Source organism: Carassius carassius, chromosome 22 (assembly GCF_963082965.1).
Source record: "Carassius carassius chromosome 22, fCarCar2.1, whole genome shotgun sequence".
NCBI lineage: Eukaryota > Metazoa > Chordata > Actinopteri > Cypriniformes > Cyprinidae > Carassius > Carassius carassius.
Genome location: NC_081776.1, coordinates 5,961,924 through 5,982,924, shown reverse-complemented (window position 1 = coordinate 5,982,924; position 21,001 = coordinate 5,961,924). Strand labels below are relative to the sequence as shown.

Below are 21,001 nucleotides of genomic sequence, written 5' to 3'. Positions count from 1 at the left end.
AAAAAAAAACAAATAAAAAAAAAACAGAGCAAAATGTATAAATTTAAAATTAGACTACAAACCACCACCACACAACAAAATAATTAACCAGATTGTTACAGGACAGATCTGAAAACTAAAATAAAACAATAAAACATTTACTATTATTATTATTGTTTTTTAATATTATTACAGACTGATCAAAAATAAATACAATAATGATTTAAAAAAAAAGATTAAAAAGGTTTATACAACACCCCCCCCCCCCCCCCCCCTAAAATAAAACATTATTTTATTCTATTCAGCCTTTTTTTTTTTTTTAAGTGGGGAGGCAGACCAAAATGTCCTGTAATCATTTCAAACACCACATAAATATAACTACAATGGAACACACAGTATACCTTGGTAAGAGGGTTGGTTATTACTGAAATGAGCACATGTCTGGCAGCAGCTGAAGCTTACGGTAAATTTGAGTGAACAACAAACCTCTGCTCGCTCTCTTTCCACATCACATGAAGAAAATAACAAACAGAATGGTGGGCATTCATTACTGCTTTGCTGGGATTTAACAAACCAGTGTGTTAGTAAAGAATGGACTGAAGACACTCCGCTCCTCAGATGAAGACATGGTTCACACCTTCTAACTGACAATAATGTGTTTTGAGATTATTCTTTTTGATAATTAAGTCAGAGGAGCATATATATATATATATATATATACAGTACAGACCAAAAGTTTGGACGCACCTTCTCATTCCAAGAGTTTTCTTTATTTTCATGACTATGAAAATTGTAGACTCACACTGAAGGCATCAAAACTATGAATTAACACATGTGGAATTATATATGGAATTATATACATAACAAAAAAGTGTGAAACAATTGAAAACATGTCATATTCTAGGTTCTTCAAAGTAGCTTTGATTACTGCTTTGCACACTCTTGGCATTCTCTTGATGAGCTTCAAGAGGTAGTCACCTGAAATGGTCTTCCAACAGTCTTGAAGGAGTTCCCCGAGAGATGCTTAGATGCTTGGCCCTTTTGCCTTCTGTCTGCGGTCCAGCTCACCCCTAAACCATCTCAATTGGGTTCAGGTCCGGTGACTGTCAGGTCAGGTCAAATCATCTGGCGCAGCACCCCATCACTCTCCTTCTTGGTCAAATAGCCCTTGGTGCCTTCAGTGTGATTCTACAATTTTCATAGTCATGAAAATAAAGAAAACTCTTTGAATGAGAAGGTGTGTCCAAACTTTTGGTCTGTACTGTATATATATATATATATAGAGAGAGAGAGAGAGAGAGAGAGAGAGAGAGAGAGAGAGAGAGAGAGATATAAATGGAGATTGCAACTTTCATTGCAACTGATTTTGGACGTGCATCCTCGATAGTTTGGCTTTGCGCATTCGACTCAGGAGTGTGATGTCCGCATTCATTTAATCCGGTAATTCTGCAAACAGCAGCGTACTTGATAACATCAGTATGCTCGCCTTGGCTTCTGCAATTTTCCTCACTGTATACTTACAATAAAACAAAAAAGGATATCAAATACCACTGCCTCATTTCTTTTTCATTTAAACATTATAAATAGCAGCAGAAATGTACTTAGTTCAGGGATGTGTGTATATATACTGTCATTACAATGAAACAAAATATTATATCAATTGCCTCTTTTTATTTTCATTTTAACATTTAGATAAATTGAATAAAGACCAAAAATTACCTGTTAGATTAACCCAAACTGCATTAAATTTTATGTTTAACCACTAAAGAGACATCAGAGCCAGCGGCACATATCAGAAGGTCTAGCCGAGGTGAGGCTGATCTTGGCGGATACATGATGACTGAGCTCCCGCTGATCGTGTGGAGCTCACGTCTCCGAGATCGGCGAAACACATTTTTAAATAGGCACTGTCTTTATAAATAAACCTCAGATTTGAGTTTTAAACAACTACATTCTCGCCTGAAATACTTTTAAAATTACATTTCATGACACAATAACAGTAATATTTTGAAAATGATCCGAATAAATGGTGGTTGAAGTCAATGCTGTGTGAACTCAACCAATCAGCATGTTTTGGCGCGCAAGTCCCGCCCCCGAAAGTTCCGGAACTTTGAAAAAGTACTACCTCGCCAGCAGGGACTTTCTGAGGGGCATTTTTTTTTACCCGGAACTTTTTTTAGTTCCAGGTTCCTGTGGTGGAAACACCGAGAACCAGCCCAAAGTCCCTAGTTCCTAGGTAAAGTTCCTGCATTGGAAACGCGGCTTTAGAAAAACTAGCTCATGACCTTTGACTTTTGAAGAGTGGACTAATAGTTCTAGCTTTAACCAGACTCCTTGAGTTTTGTTCAAACAGTGCAGAGCTCTCTGATGGATGTTTCCCTTTTAATGGGAGTTTCCTCTCTCTCCTCCCCACTGGCCCACCGAAATGATGCCCACTGAGAGTGCAGAATAATTTGCTACTGCTAGGATAAAAAAAGAAAATAGCTCTCAGTGAGTGAATATGATGGTGGAGAGGGTGCTGCGTTCCTGTGAAAAACTCATAACAATGCCAAGGTGTTTGATAGTGATTGCCAGAGCGTTGCTATTAGATTACTAAGACACAATATTTTGTTGCAGAATTTTAGTTTGTGTCACAAATAGTGAGGGAGAAGTTATGGAACAAAGTCTAATACTTCTGATTTTGGGTTTTTTCAGATACATAACTCCAAATATGAACATTGATAATGGCAAACACCACTAATGATTAAGAGTTCAGGTGTCTGAGTAGCCTAGAAGACATTAATTTCCATGCGGAATACAGAAAGTTAAGTAGCCAGAGAAGAAAATGAAAAAAAAGAAAAAGAATGAAGAAAAAGAAAAAGAAAAAGAAAGAAAAAGAAAAAAAATGGTGAAAAATGAAGGGAACTCTTCCATACTCATGCACTTGGATTACAGTGATAAATGGCAACAAGATTAGACCAGCCTGTATTAATGGCATACCTGACCAAGGGATTATTAACATGACAAAAACACAGGCATTTACTGTCACCCGATCATTCCCCGTTACTCTGGAGGAAATGCACAATCTATCACGTACAACTAGAGAAGATATTGATAACAAGTCAGCACTTTCACACCCTACAGCACCAGCGAGGGAGGAAAAGGAGTGAGAACGAGAGAGGTAAGATGAGACACAGCGCCTCAATCAATCAAAGTGACAATTTCCTTCATTATGACACTATTTTGAATGACTGCGATCTCTGGTTTTGTCTACTGATGTCAAAAGACAAGGACATTACTGTTCCATGGTAGTGAAAGTATGAAACCTCAGTCATATTAACTCAGGGTACAAAACACCATTTATTTGGTATCAACAAACAGTTATAAAAATGTACAGTAAATAGAATTTTTGTAGAATCTAAAATTTGGAATAGTTTGAGTTGAGTTCTGTAAATCATCTCTACTTAAATCAAGCTTGTTTAAGCCGCTGAATAAAAAAAAAGGTATTGCGACTTTTTCCTCTCACAATTCTGATTTGCGAGTACATCTCACAACTAACTTTCTCAGAAATGCATGATATAAACGTATAATTTTGAGGGGTTTTTTCTCTCAGAACTGCGAGATATAAACTTGCAATTGTGAATTTCTAAAGTCAGAATTTAATCTGTGAGTATATCTCCCCTTCCTTTTCTAACTTTATAATTGAGTGTTTATATCTCACAATTCTGACTTTATACTATGCAATTCTGAGAGAAAAGTCAGAATTGTGAGACAAACACTCGCAAGAGAAAAAAAAGGCGACTTTTTATCTCACAATTTAGCAATTGCCTTTATTTTTTATTCAGAGTTTGAAATGGGCTTCCAGAACAACAACAAAAAAAAAATTAATTTCTTTCATGCATAAGCATTGCTAGACCCAATTTAGAGTGAAAAGCCTCCTACATAAAAAGCGAAAATCCAGCATTTTTTTTTTTAAATCACGAACTGATGAATGTTGTCAGAGTGACACGACTTCACACAAATGTTCATGGGTCTGTGACACTCCGATCTGTCTCTTAACACCAACTCACCTGACAGTTTTGGCAAACCCTTAGGTGGAGAGTCAGATTATGGTCCCTCATACAAAGTCAAAGAAAAACAGGGGTACTGGTCTAATGTCAAACCGCCGCTGGCTCGGTATGAGATCTCCATTCATCTCTCATTAAGGCCTGGTGGTCTTTTGCCAGTGGGGGGTGAGGGGGCAGGACCCTGGTGTATTTGAAGCCCCTTACTATGAAGTACAGCAAGCTGTGATGTCCACGATGGAGTCTATTAATGATTTATGTTACGCCGGACCGCACAGAGACAACCACAGCTATTAAAATAAAAAGCTTCAGGAAGCTTAAGATAAGTTGGAATGTAAAGTAGCATCCTGAAGATCTGTCTACCCTCAAAGGGATAAATGATCAAAGGAAATGATGTAAAGTGCAACTAAATATGCTAAATGTATAAAACATGTGCGATAAGATTAATGAATTCTGCCCAGCAGGTGTTATGCTTATAGGAGGTGTTATGCATTAATGATGCAAAACTGCGATTCTGTCATTTAATGGCTAAATGGCAAAGCAGAGTACATTCAGGGGCTACATGGAGAAAAACAGAGTAAGATGTTTAAAAACGTGCATTTAATTAATAAACAAATTACATGCAGATCCATGTGTCCTAATTCATTCTTAGGAACAAAACAAGAATGGGGAAAAGCAAACTGTGAAGGACTGAATGAGGAAGACCAGTGAATTGTGGCAGACATTTAAAATGAATGTAAATTCATATTTCAATTTCATTTACTGTTTTTGGGTCAAAGTCTGCTATTTTCTGTACTATCAACAAGCAGAAACTAAAATATATTTAGCTTTAATATGAACTAATTAGAAAAAAAGTACAACAACAATACAGTAAAAAGCACGCTGTGATGCATTTATTAATAAAAACAAATATTAATAAAAGTAATTGACAAAAAAATTATAAAATAAAACAATTTTTAATATGCATTTTGTTTTTAACATGACTTTCATTTACACAACAGGGGCATTTTGGGGGGCCTGAAAATGCTAACCATTAAAAAAAAAATTTAAGTGCAAGTTTTGAAGTTTTGATATTGAAATTAAATGTAATTGTCTACAAAAAAAAAACGAATCGGTCATGTCATAAGCATGCATTTCTTTACAGTGACATTGCCAACTGGCCTGGCATGCACAATACAGTTGTAAGTGGTTTTCACAAATCTGTGTGTGAACGTGGATTGTTTGACAATGTTGTATTCAATGCAAAAATGCAAAGAAAAACTGCTATTTGCTATTTTTGAACTATTCATTCCAATAAGTGAACTGGTTGCAAACATTGAAAGTCAGCCACTATCATACTGATGATCTAATTAGCCAATCATGGTGACATGGAAGCACTGCCTCCTCTCTTTTCATTTTTGCCAGTGTCCTCTAAAATATAAAACATCAATCCACCCAAAAATGATTAATGAAATATTTTTGGGCCGACTATCCAATTGAGAACATAATGAACTGAAAGGAGACAAAAGAGATGTTGTCTCTCCCTGAAACCTCATCTGCTAATGTTGTTGCATTGTGTCTATATTCAATCTTGTATTTCTTAATATTGGTTGTGTTTTCTTTACCATAGTGCTATTAATCTAAATCTTTGAGCTGGCACTGCCTCCATTGCCATCTCTGAGAAAACACCTGTGGCAGATACAGAAAGCCAAAGAGATGAGCAGATGAAACGACACAGATAGAGAAAAAACACCAGCTCTTTCCACCGATCTCTCCTTAAGGTGGTATAGTTAGAAGTGTGTTGATCAGAGACAGAAATCAGGTTGTTTACCACCTTATGTGCCGCCAGAACAGCAAGCGTGATTGAATGAAATAAAATGTGTACATAATGGCAAAAAAGCCATTGAGAGAGAGAGAGAGAAAAGCAGTAAAACAAGAGAGCAGCGCTTCAGTAAAAGACGAACATCATCCTTTTACAATAATAAAAACGATGTATCTTTGCCCCCAGAAATCCATCACTACATATATAATAATATGAGAGCCTCTCAAATTGAAGGGTTTCAGAACCCATCAACATCTATTCAGAGCTGGATGAAATACTCCATAATTCTGGTTCTATTGCACATGTAGTCATTGTATGATGTTTGAAAGCTCTGTTGAAATATCTTCCATGTCCACTGTGTGCAATTATTAGTATTGTTCACTATTATATTGTTTGAACAAATCCCTAACTATAAAGCATGCCATTTGGCATGTAATCCACCACACACGGTTTGTGATATGGATATGAATAACCCCGCAATGTGTGGCTTGAGGAGACATTACTATATGTATGTGTGTGTGTGTGTGTGTGTGTGTGTGTGTGTGTGTGTTATATATATATACATATATATATACACACACACACACACACACACACACACAAATATTTAATGTACAAACTAAAAATGATATGTTACACGTAGCAACACAGAAATATTCAGAAAAAAACAGATCAAATGTCAGCCAACTTTTCAATTAATTTGCTCTTCATTTTAGTTATAAAAGCTTTTTTTTCTATTTTAATATAACTTATTGTAGGCTCCTGTTCCTTTTCTAATTTGTAAAAAGCAATTTTAATTGATAGACTGGAGTCGTGGATTATGTTTTTATAAGCGGTTTTGAATGTCATTCTGACAGCACCCATTCACTGCAGAGCATCCATTGATTAGCGATTGAAGTAAAGCTACATTTCTCCCAAACGTTTCTGATGAAGTAAACTTATCTACATCTTGGATGGCCTGAATGTGAGGAAACTTTTGTCAAATTTTTATTTTTGGGTGAACTATTCCTTCACTGGAAAAGTTTCAAAATGGAGCATCACCCAAAGAACTGACATCCACTGATTTAAACAGATTTTTTATAACAAAGATCATCTTGTTCTTTTCTCAAATCTGTGTAATAACAGCTGAATACAGAGAGCAGTTAAACAGTGCTTTCCCATCCCACCCCACAGCATAAAGAGACCACACTAGCACTGCTTTGTCAGCCGTGACCTTGTTGTGCTGGTGATAAACACACAGGCGAATTGGGTCAGCTCCCCCTGAGAGAAGCCATCAGCACTGCTGATCTGAGAAAATCGGCAGGTCGTCTCTTCTCTCCCTTTCCACCCACAGAGGAGCCTCTGATGTGTTATGGCGCACCTCCTCCTCACCCCCTTCAAAGTAAAAATGATGATAATGATGATGATGGTGGAGGGAGAGTGATGAAGGGTGCGCTCACTCTCTGTCTCCACCAGGCTGAGTAATATGGGATGAAATATGATCAGAGTCGACTCCACCGGCAAATTTCACGCACATCAGTATAAATGGGAAGGTGTTATGTGTTTTGGTTGCCACAGAGACCTTCCCACCTCACCGACTGTGAGTGTGTATGAAGGAAAGTAGTGAAGTATTCACTACTAACAACTGCACAGATATGTGAAACTACACATCGCCTAGGACTGGACAAAATGTGCGTCAGTGTAATGCTATCTAGCTATTTGCTTTAAATCTGCAGCATTTTCGCATTATTTCAGAATGAGAACCATCCAATCAAATATGAAAGGCTGTCTGGCTAATTTGTTAAGTTAGCAATCAAAATTTGCTTTGATGTAACATTAAAGGGTGCATGCGTTGTACTCCAGCACGCACCAGATGCTGAAATATAGCAAATGTTGGGTACTAACTGCAAATTATATCTATAAAATTATCTATAAAAGATTTGATGACAGAATGAAATTAATAAATGCAACCTAGTGCATCATCGGTATGTAATAAAATACACATATACATAAACATATATACATACACATATATACACATACATATACACATACGTACATACTGTACACTCACACACACACACACATATATACAAATACACGGAACAAAAAAAATATAAACCCAACACTTTTGTTTTTGCCCCCTTTTTTCATGAGCTGAACTCAAAGATCGAATACTTTTTCTATGTACAGAAAAGGACTATTTCTCTCAAATATTGTTCACAAATCTCTCAGAGTGGCCTTTTATTGTGGCCAGCCTGAGGCGCACCTGTGCAATAATCATGCTGCCTAATCATCATCTTGATATTGCACACCTGTGAGGTGGATGGATCATCTCAGCAAAGGAGAAGTGCTCACTAACACAGATTTAGACAGCTTTGTGAACAATATTTTGAGAGAAATAGGCCTTTTGTGTACACAGAAAAAGTCTTTGATCTTTGTGTTCAGCCCATGAAAAATGAGGGCAAAAACAAAAGTGTTGCATCTATAATTTTGTTCAGTATTTATATTTTTATATATATATATATATATATATATATATATATATATATATATATATATATATATATATATACACACACACACACACACATATTCAATTTACACACACATACAGAGTATATAAAGTTGTGACTGATTTAACTGATGTAATTCTGATTCTATACCTATATTCTATAGGTAGCTAATAAAACAAGCATTGACAATTCATATTCTGCACATTTTCTAGGTCACTAATTAAGCACATTTGTTAAACTTATCATAACATGTTTCCCAAGCACTCCTCTTGTCTTCTATTAGTCAGTCAAACATAGCCCTGCATCATAACTTGTGCCATTGATTGCACATTTTAAGAGTTGTAAAAATATATTTATGGATTTCTTCAAGAAACAACATTTCTCAACACATTTTGTCTTTTACTATGTAGTTTCATCTCTCACAGACCTTCGAGGTTAAAATATCAAAGGAGCAATGACCCCAAACAGAACTTCTCTTTCCTGACATCTTTTAACTGTTGCTCTACTTTCCCCTTCTTCATCCTCTTGCAGTTGTTATCATTTCTTCTCCTGACTGCTAATAAAAACAGATTTTCACCTTGCCACAGGCTGCTGGAATATGATAGAATATCTGATGGTGCTCATATCAATGGCAGTGGGGTGTCATATTGAGCAGAATGCCGCCCACAAGGATGAGTGACCTTGCTACTCTCAGCCCTTAAGAGTAGCCAGGGAACAACTCTGATCCAATAAACATGCATTGACTCATGCTAGCCTGGTATAAGTGTATGTGTGTAAAAAAAAATTATGCAGACCTCCTGCCTATCTTTTAGAACTATGACCTCACAGCCACAAGTTGTAGACAGGTCAGTCAGCCAATGATGACTTGTTCCGCAGAGTCAGAAAGGCATGGTCCATTCAATGTTGCCATGATTGCTCCCTGCCCATCATACAGAGCCTCTAGTCTTGTGATTCAGTATTCATAAAACTAAGTGGTCACCAGAAAGTCAGAGTACCACCACAGACTCAAGCTCCCATGCCTCCTGCTAAACCTGCTCAGTCTGTGTCATACCAACAGCTTTGAAATTCAATCATCCTCATGAACTGTCTGTAACCCCTCACGCAGGCCAGTTCAGAGTCCCATTCGAACACCATTTCCCCACTCACCTACCATCAGGATGTCATTGCAGTTAACCAATACAGCCACAGCACCAGTAAGGTCAGATCTGTCTTTGTCTAAGGGGATTAAAGATTAACTGAAACCTGCTTGGAAGCTGATTCCACTTTCAACTCACCTTTCACTACCTTCAAGTCCTTTAGCAAACAGCTAATGACAGATTGGATCCAGACCAATCACTGCTGCTGGGATGCATGCAGAGTCTACCCTTTGGAAGCCATGTAGTATCTCTAAAGGGCACTACCTAAAGATCCTCCACAAGGTCGATATCTGGCAGTGGGCTTGTAATGTATCAGAAGTTGTCGGTCACCTACATCCAGAAGCCAGGTCCACAAAGCTGGAGTTGTGGCTCTCTCAGGACAAAGCTGACCCAAAAGAATCTACCTTGGGCATGGGCTAGCACTATATGTTGGAAAATCTATGGCTTAAACACAGGGGGGGCCAGCGTTCAGAAGGTCGCCAAGAGGAACTCCAACTTGCCTTACTTCTAGCCTGATTAAGGGTGGCCCTCACAAAAGCAATAGTTCAAGCTCTGTCACTTTGATGGGAGCACAGTTTGTGAAGTTTCTTACTTTGAAGTTGGAAAAGATCACCTGCTGGTCTGATTCCACAATTGTCCTCCACTTGCTCCTTTCTGAGTCCTCCCATTACAAGGTCTTGTAACACCAGCCCTGTTTGAGCCTGCTTTCTATTTGGTAAAAATGTACTGTTTTGAAAAAAAAAGATGGGGTATCCTGTTCAAATGTCTCACTACCTATGCTGTACACATTAAAGTCTGAACCTGTGATGCTATACCGATGGTACAGAGTAGGTTTGTGAGGCAACATGGAAAGCTTGCATTACTATACTGTGAGTTCTGTCTCTCCATCTTGAGAATTTGTGCCCAGGTCAGAGAATCCTTTGGCCAACTCAGTGATGACCCGCAGTAGTTGTTTAACCAGACAACAGATAACTTTCCACTTCAATCCTCTGCACTTTGGAGGTGTGTAAGAGAGGGGGTTTCAGTCAATAAAAGCTGCCCTTCATTCAACTCTTGGTTTAGTGCGTTTCGGACTGTCCTGAATGTCCAGAGATCGAACCCATCTTAAACTCTAAGCCTGTGGCATACTTTTTGGGCTATGAAATGGACATGGAGGCACTCAAAGATATTTGCCAAATATTATGGGTTGCTTTCATAAGGCAATACCTACCAGTAATGCAGATGAGAAGAAAGTAGCAAAGACCGTCATTTGACATTCAGGCATAGTCATGCAAGTTGATCCTAAGTTACCTCGCTCCGTGTGGCAGATCAGAAGTTTTTTCTTTGGGCTGATGTCAGAACTGCAGCAATATGGCCTATAGTTCAACGGATTGTGCTTCCTGAAATCCCTGATGAAGATGAGCCTCCTAAAAGAAGAGACCGACAACAGTTAGCATGATTCAATATTCAACAGCAAATTTATACATAAAGCAATGTTAAAAGGGCCCGTAGGTCAATGACATTACCCTACAAAATGAGCCAAAAGAAAAACTTGCCCTGGGATCAGGAAAAATAACCCTTTGAGTACCTGTTTATGCTGATAATTACCTGATAAGTTCATCTGAGTGTTGTATATAATGCGCTATGTATGATATCTGTTGCCAATAATACATAGATATCGACCATTTCAATGTGCTATGTTCATATAAAATGTTTATATAAAAGACAAAGCACTCTGTATTGTTCTAGAGAGATGATACTCTTATGTTACTTTCATTGTAACTGCACCGTTGCATTTAATGGGATTTATTTCTATATGTCAAGATCTGTTAGGCTAATTATTTAATTTAACTCTGTTCCATTGTCAAACCACTGGCTGGTTTGGCTGGCAAATAAAAGGAGCAATTTACATAGAACTCTTGAAATAACTTTAGATTTCAATTTTTAAATTGGATGCAAAAGCCTGCTTTTATTCCAAATTCATTGCAGAAAATCTATATTGTACTCACTGGAGAATCCAAAGGCTGTAAACACAAAAGATTATTTAAAGCAAGATATAGATGGACCAACTAGCCATCTACAAGTAAGAGAATGGTAGAAAATCTCTCTCCTGCTCTCATCTCTTCAGCCCTCATGTGTCCGAATACAGTATGTGTGTGCTTCAGTTTGGTTGGGGTGAGTTGAGCATCTCAGATACCCCAAAATCCTTGCAGCTCACCCCAGGCCAGCTGAACTGTGAAATATAATGGAAGCCTGCCAGCGGTCCGGAGTAAACAGAAGGAGAGATGAAAAAAACGTGTAATGTATAATGTAACAAACTGAGGCTGATAGTGCAGCCCTCAGAAACTCCCACAACTCAATACAGACCTGCTTCCATCCAACTGCAGAGACAGTGAATCTTTAAATAATTTTCAGATGTAACCAAGTGATGCAAAATGATGGTTATATTAGTTGTAGCATACACAACAATGGCCGATATAAGAAGAATTATGAGCGACAAGCCACCTCCTTTCAATCCTCAGAATTAAAAAAATAAAATAAAAAAACAGTTAAGGGCCTTCTGCTAACAAGGAGACATTTTCACTAGAATAACCAAATAGGGCTTGGTAGAAATAACTCAATCTTCAGCTGAAGAATCCAGATAACAGACTCTTAAAATTCCCAATATTAATGTCTGCTAATTAAGATTGTTTTCTGGTTTTTCCCTCTATGACTGAATCTTCAAACTCATGGCAAAAGGAATTATTTAACCCTATTTCTGTATTCTGCAGAATGGGATGCAATAAACTGTATACTACTAAATATTTGCAATCATGTCTGTGAATGAGACTGCATTGGTAATGTTTCATTACTTTTCTCTTCTTTTAGTGAATCAAAAAGCATAATGAACAGTGGTCATACTGTACAGTATAAGCAAATGAATCAGAATCACAATTTTTCACACAGAGTTTTGTGAAATACTATAGCTATACATACATTAAAAAAAAACAAAAAAAAACTGCATAACTCAACCAGCATATAAATCAATACAATTCTTGTACATATTTTCAGATCTATCAGACGCCTCCTTGGCAAGATTTGCCTGTGGCAACAGAACAGAAGCGGACTGAATGCTCGGTATAGTGTAATGAGGAACACAGACATTATATGCTGAGGTCTTGGTGGCGTATGTGTCTCTCAGATAAATACAAACATGTCGGGAAGCTGGAGACTAGATGTCTCTCACACACACACAAACAAACACACACAGTCTCGCAGCCATGATAGTGTGTTTCTGCATAAGCGCCACCTCGGTGTCCCCTCATGAGAGAAAATGATTAATTGCATACTTTAGTTACAAGTCAGATCTGTTGACTGGGAATAATTAACCTTTTATATATGCAGGGTGAGAGAAAAAAGATACATTTTTCAAAGGAGTACTTAAAAACGTACCATCTGAATACATTTGCATGGGGATGATGCTTGTGCTTGAGAAAAATCATTATCGAATTGGTAGCCAACCGAGCGGACATTTCTACACCTTAATTCCTGACAACATCATCCAAGGCTTTAATCTTGGAGGAAAATAAATGGTACACATTTTGCAGTGTGAAATTACATCAGCCACCCTCTGAACTCTGAAAAACATGATGTGACTGTCATAACCAATTCGAAGATGCGTCATCCAGCGGCTCATCTGGCACATGTGAAAAAAGCCTCAAAACGCGTCTCATTAGGTAAACGTACTTCACCAAACAGGAGCGCAGTAAATAACATAAGCGTTGTTGTGATATCTCCATCTATGTCATATCGCTCTTGTAAATGACTGGAGAGGAGTGTGCGCGAACACCACTCAAGCCCCGGTGTTGCTCTGATGAATGCACTTATCAACACTGGGCTTGTCAGAAATAAATTTTAAAACAGGTTTGCAACAGCCACAAATCCATCAGATGTCTAAAATGACCTCACGGTGAACCCTGGGTCCCATAAAGACCCATAACGGACCCAATCAAGACTGAGGTAGGAAGAGGTCTGCCATTCCCTGTCATTTCTAACACCCTCTATCCTGTACTCAATCATATTCCCTGTATTTCCCCAAAGACCAAGCCCAGTGAGGTTTAAAGGGATAGTTTGCACTAAAAAACTTCAATTCCGTTATTATTCACTCACCCTTGAGATTTTTTAAATCAGAACTTTACCTTCGGTGAATGATTATGGTCACTCTGTCATGCATGGGGACTGGAGAAACAAAAGCAATATGGGTCTCTATGACTCGCATATTGTTTTCAAAAGTCGAAACGTAGACAAAACTTTTTTTTTTAATTAAAAATGTTATCCACTAAAAATCTTCATCTACGGCACATTTGTGAGTTGATTCATGAATGCATCATTCAGAGCAGCCAACTGAATCAACTTATCAAAAAGATCTGACTCAAAAGAATAATTCATGAAATAATTTGCAATGAACAAAAAATGTATAATGACAATGTTCTAGTCAATCAGAATAATAATAAAAAGAAACAGCCAATAAATAAATACAGTGACTGAAAATAAAAATAAATACATACTGTGTGTGACTGAAAATCTAGCCGATAGATATAGAGAGAGAGAAAAAAACGCCTCAGTCTCTTTAAAAATGATAAATAAATGAGGTACTTAATTTCCACATATTGTCATTCCTCTTCCTTTATCTCTCTTGATCTCTTTTTCCATAAATCTCACTCACACTCACTCTTTCTCTCTAATAACCTTCGGGTTGTTAGATAAGATGAGGGGTTTGGAGAGACAGGAGAAATAAGAGCCAGCTGGAATTCCCATCGGAGCCCTAATCAATCTTACATCAACTAGGGTTCAGTCTTAACACACACACGCACCCACTGTGGCCAGTGGCAAACAGTATTACATACTCTGTGAGAGAACTCTGACCGTATGTGCCTACCACCCATTGAGACATCATATTCCATTATACCAAATTTAAATGAGGTGAAAAGGTCTCCAAATTGGGGTGTCTGCTTCTGGGATTTTCTGGAGTTTGCTTTAGAAAAATTCCTAGAAATGTGGGTGCTGGTTTGGTGAGGTCACATTGGTTGGGGAAATGCGTTCACAGAAACACAGAAAATGATATTTTTAGCATCCTACATAATCATCAGCTCAGCATAAATATCTATTCAAATGACAATGAGTCTACGGACTCTTTGACCATTGCTGTTACAAGAAAATTTCTCTTATTTGGAAGGATGAAAAACCTTTAGGAGTTTCAGTAATGCTGAAGATGTTATTGTGCATACAATATGCACATGACTAGAGCAAAAACTAGGATTTTTTTTTTTTTTCAAACACAGTTTAAATAAATCTGTGTGATTGCCGTTTCAGCAAGGTTTAATATAGCACATACACTGTACAACCCTACACGCTTATGGAGTTAAATTTCTGATAATGTTGTTATAATCTAAATTTTGACATTTGGAATACTTGAGTCATTTTAATCAAATAGAATATGTACAGTGTTAATTAAATAAAATATGAATAGGCAATCTTTTAACAGATCTTTTAAGAAATTGGTATTTCGTAAACGATCTTAAATGAAGTGAAAATGAAAAAAAAAGTCATTCATATTTTGAATTATTTTTTATATTGTTTGTTTTCATTTTGATATTAAAATTTTTTTTTAATTCTGTTGTATGTTTGTCATTCTTAAACTGTCTATAGTTTTTATTCCTTTTTTGCATTTTAATCCTTTATTTTAAACTATGAAAATGAAATAAATGTATACATAAAATTAAATGTATACATTTTTAGTTTATTGTAAATAAAGAATAAATGTATTAAATGTTTTTGTGTATTACATTTTTGTCAATATTTTCTATTTTCTATTTTTTATTTGAATTTTAAAGTTTTAGTAGTTTTGTGTTTATATCATATGGTTTTTATTATTATTATTATTATTATTATTAAGACACAAAAAAGAAAGTTTTAATGTATTTTAATCCTTTAACTTAACTTATGAAAATGAGAAGTCTTGGCAACTAGCTGAAATGAAATAGGTTTATAAATCTTATTTCAGATAGTGTTTTAAAATAATCAATCATTAATAAATGTAATAAATGTTTTTATGGTTTAAGTTATTATTGCTCTATTTTTTTCTTAATATTTTGAATGTTTTTAATATTTTCTGCTTTTTTATTTTAACTTTAAAGGTTTAGTAATTTAGTGTTATCGTTTGCATTACTTTTAATGTCTATAGTTTTCATTTAGTTTTTTTTCATTTAGAAGTCATTCAACAAACTATGAAAATGAGAAGTGCTGCCTTGGCAACTACCTGAAATAAAATACATGTGTTTGTTTGTTTATTTGTTTGTTATCTCAACTAATTAATTCATAACCCTGGTGTTATCTTTCCTCACAAAATCTTCAATAACAGACACACACTTACTTTAATATAATACTAGAATATCACAAGAAAGGACAAAGTCATAAAACACAGAGATAAGGGTTTATGAAATCTTTTGAAACAAAGACCAGAGATTACCAAGACTTCACAAAAACCTGTCAAACAAGGTTAAAATGACCTCAAAGCAACACTTTGCTACATCTTTTGTGAGACTGTGCTGCCATATCAGTTGAGATGCTGTCTCATACGATGTCATCCGCCCTGATGGCATGACAGTGAAGGCTTTGACCCGTTCTCTTCCTAACCTTTACATCGAACCCCTCTTTCTCATGCAGCATGCTTTTTTCCTCCACCTATTGCCCTTTCATTTCCCTCCCATCTTGAGATGACATGTTCAAATACGACCTTGCAGATACTGAGTGTCATTTGGGGCTATGAGGATGACCGATTAAACAGACCAAGAGTATTTGTTCTAAAAATGTGCCTCTCTCTTCAACTGCCTCAATTATGTTCAAGTAGAGCAGTTTGACATATCACCTGAATCGCTTTCTCACTTTTATGTGTTTTTCCAAAGACTTGCATCTAAAGACAACACTTATTCAAAATGATCAAAGCATAGCTAGAAGCACATCAATGTGTGTAGCTGTAGAGTACGTGTACATGTGTGCACTATAGTGTTGGTGACATCTTTGCTGGGGTTTGACAGCAGCCTTAGTTGGTTGAAGGTAAATGAAGGTTGAAAACATAGATTTAAAAAAACTTAATGAAGCATGGCTGTATTGGATTTGGACCCCTAAAGGCATGCAACCTCACACAGAACCCTTACGTTACTGTCTGACGGACCCCGAGCCAGGCTTCATTTCATATCAGTGTGCTTTAGGGTGCTTTCTGTAACCTTGGTTTACTGATTCCATTTGAAACTGTGGTCTAACACATGGTTCACATAAACTTTTGTCAGAAAATTTGCAAGAAATTCATCCTCATGAAAGACAAATGCTGCTGATGTATAATTTCCTTGGTCACCATTATTATGTACACTTCAGGGGGTTTTCATGCAAATGGTGAGCTATAATTCATTTTTAGACCCACCAAAAACAATTTTTTTTATTTAACAGAGTTCGCCTACAAAAAACGATCCGTTTGGACTACATCCCTCTAGTTCCTGCAGTAATGACGTCACTAAAACAGTTTTTTGTCTAACCTCCACCCACATGAATACACAAAAAGGGGGGCGTGGTCTTGTTGTTCTCCGACGGAGAAGAGGAAGAGTTGCGTTTGTCGCCATGTCTTCGAAACGCTGTTATTTTCATCTCAGAGTCCAATCACCTTTGTTTGGGCTTCCCATGGACGCTGTAATTAGAGATTAATGGTTACAATTTATGTTTAACTCGGTTCCCGAAAATTATAATTGTTGAAAATTAAAATTAAAAGTTGAAATTAGGCTGCAAATAAAAGCTGTTGAATCAGTAAAATGTTTAAATCAGTAGCCACTTTAACAGATTTGGTTCCATGTTAATGTATATTGTAGACAAATACATGCTGTTGAAGCAGTAAAAATGTGTTGGACCTGAATCTGTAAGAGCAGCTGCTGATTCATGCTAATGTATAATTATTTCAATGCAGAAATAAAGCTACCAATAAAAGCTGCTGAATCAGTAAAATGTGTTGAATCAATACTCGCTCTGAAAGATTCAGTGCCATATTAAACAATCAGTAGCTGATTTAAAAGTATCAGTTTCCTTGTTAATGCATTACTATTTCAAAACAGAAATTAGACTGCAAAATAGCTGTTGAATCAGTAAAATGTTTTGAATCAGTAGCTGCCTTGACAGATTCAGTGCCATATTAATGCATGATATCAATGTAGAAATTAAGCTGTATGTAACAGCTGCTGAAATGGTAAAATGTGTTGAATCAGTAGCCACTATGACAGATTCAGTCCCATGTTAATGCATCATTTCAATATAGAATTTAAGCTGTAAAATAGCTTTTGAATCAGTTAAATGTGTTGAATCAGTAACCACTCTGACAGACTCAGTGCCTCATTAAGAAACATTTCCAGAGTCTCACATATAAGCAAATTCTTCTGCTGTTTTGTGTTATCGCTGTATTTCTCAGTGGAACAGAGATGATCTGAATACTGTGTAATTTAGAGGAAGAGAGCAGGCTGTTTTCCCTCGTTAGGATTCTGTTAACAGAACAGTTTAATTATGGGTAGAGAGTGCAATGCCAGACCCTGCTGTCTATAACTCCCACTTGTTGCTTTTTTTGGTTGAGTGATGCCACGTAGACAATAGAAAACATGGCAACCGCTGACAGCATCCCCACAGCTGTGCCCACTATTACCATCACTAAATATGCACTCAAAGAAGAACATGCAACAAGTATGCAAAAGCACACATACAATTGCTAACTGTCATTCACACATTCGGATTCAATTCATGTTTAACAGTGCTTGATTTGAAAATTATGAATTGCCAGAATAAGAACCGCTGACGGATCCCAAAGTTTTAAGGGCTCAACAAATCAACTTCAACCAAACAGCAAAACAAAAACAAGAATCGCACAACTCTAATTTTATATTTGTTTTTACAATTACACTACCATACAACTTACAGCTAATAGACATCAACTAAAACCAACCAAACATAAGCTATTCTACCTGAAAATGAGCAAATACATTTGAAAAATATAAAGTTCTATAAGCCACAGAGCAATGTATCTCATTAGACATGAAGTGTCATTTAAAAATGATTCATAAAATATATAATGTGTTAGTGAATCCAAAAGGTCACAAGTGCTCAAAGCGGACACAACACAGACTGGGTCAAGGTGCTTTAAGAACCGCAGAAAGGCTCAATATGACTGTTGTCATGGTTACTTATATGAACTTGCAACAATGGGACAGTGACCTTGAGCAGGACGGCATGGTCGTGTTCACTCATATTTGAATACTTACTTTTACCTCACGCAGTCCCTTTACACAAAACGTTCATATGCATGAAATCATCCCAGCCAAAACTGATTATACCACTAAGATTTTAATCAACACTTTCTGATTGAACTAAACCATGTTAAATGGCTTATGTAATTAAGAGCTTAACCTGGGGGGCAATAAGACAGGGATTTCAAATTAGACACATAAGAGGAGATATTTCACACACAAATATCTATCCATCTATATACTTAAAGACATCGACACGGTTTTTCACTGGTAAGTCGTCTGATTTCTTTTCCTCCAATTAAAATGTAATGAAAAAATTGATAGCGAACACAACAGCACTGCGGCCAAACCTCCGACATCTGCCACTTTAGTTTATAAACCAGCATAGAGGATCAAAGATCAGCCCTCACCCAAGGCGGAGGAATATCCCAGATATATTAAAATGGAAATATGTAAATCCTGATTAGGTGAAATTGCAGGCCTCACTGCACCAGTCATATCAGCGGTGTTAAAATGGCTGGCATTGGCTTGGGCACCCAACACTGGGTGTTCATTGGATGGAGGCACTCTGAAACTGAACTCTGAACTCTAAAAGAGGAGAAGCTGAGAGCGACAGGCACTTTTTCATATTCTATATGCTTTTTGTAGCAAGTAGTAATAGTTTATCTTCAGCTTAAGAAAGCTTAAGTCTGGCTGCTGATTTAGGATACCAATATCTCACAATACACATTTTAAGGTTTATGGAAAAGTGATTCAGAAACTATTGAACGTGAGCCGAAACATGATACTATAAATACTATTTTACCTGCTCCGTATTATTTTTAATGCTAATATTTAGATTATTTTCATATTCTGAACCATGTAAAATGCAAAGAGACTAATTTAAACATTAATTTAAAAACTTTTTTGTGTGTGTGTGTGCACACGCTGATATTTAACTATTATTCTTTCTCACTCATTCTTTTCTCAATTCTGAATGCCCATTCTATTTGTGATGGCATTTTACACAACTGCAATGATACTTGAAAATCTCCACTTTCTTTTCCCCCTGACATCAACAATCAAAATCAAACCTGTGATGTGGGACCCTGCTGGTTCAGTTTAGGTCATTAAACTTCTAGAGTCTTAACTGTTAGTATTACTTCTAAAATACATCCTAGAGCAAAAAAAAAAAGGTATTATTTCTCAAAGCTAATAAGAGAAAACGGAGCATCTCACTCCCACTTTCTTTTGTTATGAATAACAGCTAACTTCTGTGAAGGAAGTCTCCTCCCCCGGGCTGATCACGGTATCCAATTTGTACAACAATTTGGAGGACCCCCTTAAACAGATAGTCTCAAGGCAGCGGTCGATGCAGTTGTCGGAAAAGGCTTTAAGAAGGATGCGGACGATGGTTTGGGGAGGGAGGGAATGACGCAGATGTGTGGAAAACCATTTACAAATGAAAAACAGCCCACGGAGTAGCACTCGGATGAAAGGTCATTAACAGACTCAATGGAACGAAACAAAGCACTGCAAAGCATTTCCTCTCAAATTGTTTACAAGTTATGTAGGCGAAATCACTGGATTCCTTACTCCCATCGTCTTCATTATCCGTCTCTTAAAGAAACGTTTCGAAAACATTCTTCCGACTGACCCTTCGGTAGTTTTGCCCAATTATAGCAGGAACAGATGCAGCATTAGAAGTGCAATTCTAGACACTTAAAAGGCTTTTGATGCATCAAGCTCCTGTATCTGCAGTCCTTCCCTAATGACTGTTGTCTGGGCCTGGCATGTAACCATGGCAACCTGAACTGCCTATAGAAGTGTTCAATACTGAAGATGAAGCGCATTCTCAGATAGCTGGAAAGGCCAAATGATTCAATTTCCCCACATTTTATTTTTGCTTCTTTTGAAGGTTTGCCTTCCTCGGAATGCTGTGAAACAACGAACAAAGGCCTGACGAGTAAACTCAAAAGTTTTTGGCAACGTATTCAGTGGTGAAAGACATTTAAAAAATTCCACCCAGGATGAAAACCGTTATCACTTACTTGCCTTCAGAAACTTCAGAAACATGGCTTTTCCTATTACTGCATTGCTGATGAAACTTGGCTCTTTCAATTCTTCTTCATCAGTTAGGAACCTAGGTGTGCTATTTGATAGCAATCTTTCCTTCGAAAGCCACGTTTATAGTATTTGTAAAACTGCATCTTTCCATATCAAATAAACAACAACATATGCTCACAATGTCAAATGCAGAAATGTTAATTCATGC

The 21,001-nt window shown here is 36.9% G+C and overlaps 1 long non-coding RNA gene across 1 annotated transcript in view; it reads right to left on the bottom strand.

Moving 5' to 3' along the window:
* The window catches only part of LOC132098804 (uncharacterized), a 73,997-nt gene that overhangs the window by 36,187 nt on the left and 16,809 nt on the right, over nt 1-21,001 (bottom strand). The gene's annotated exons all lie outside the window — the stretch shown is intronic.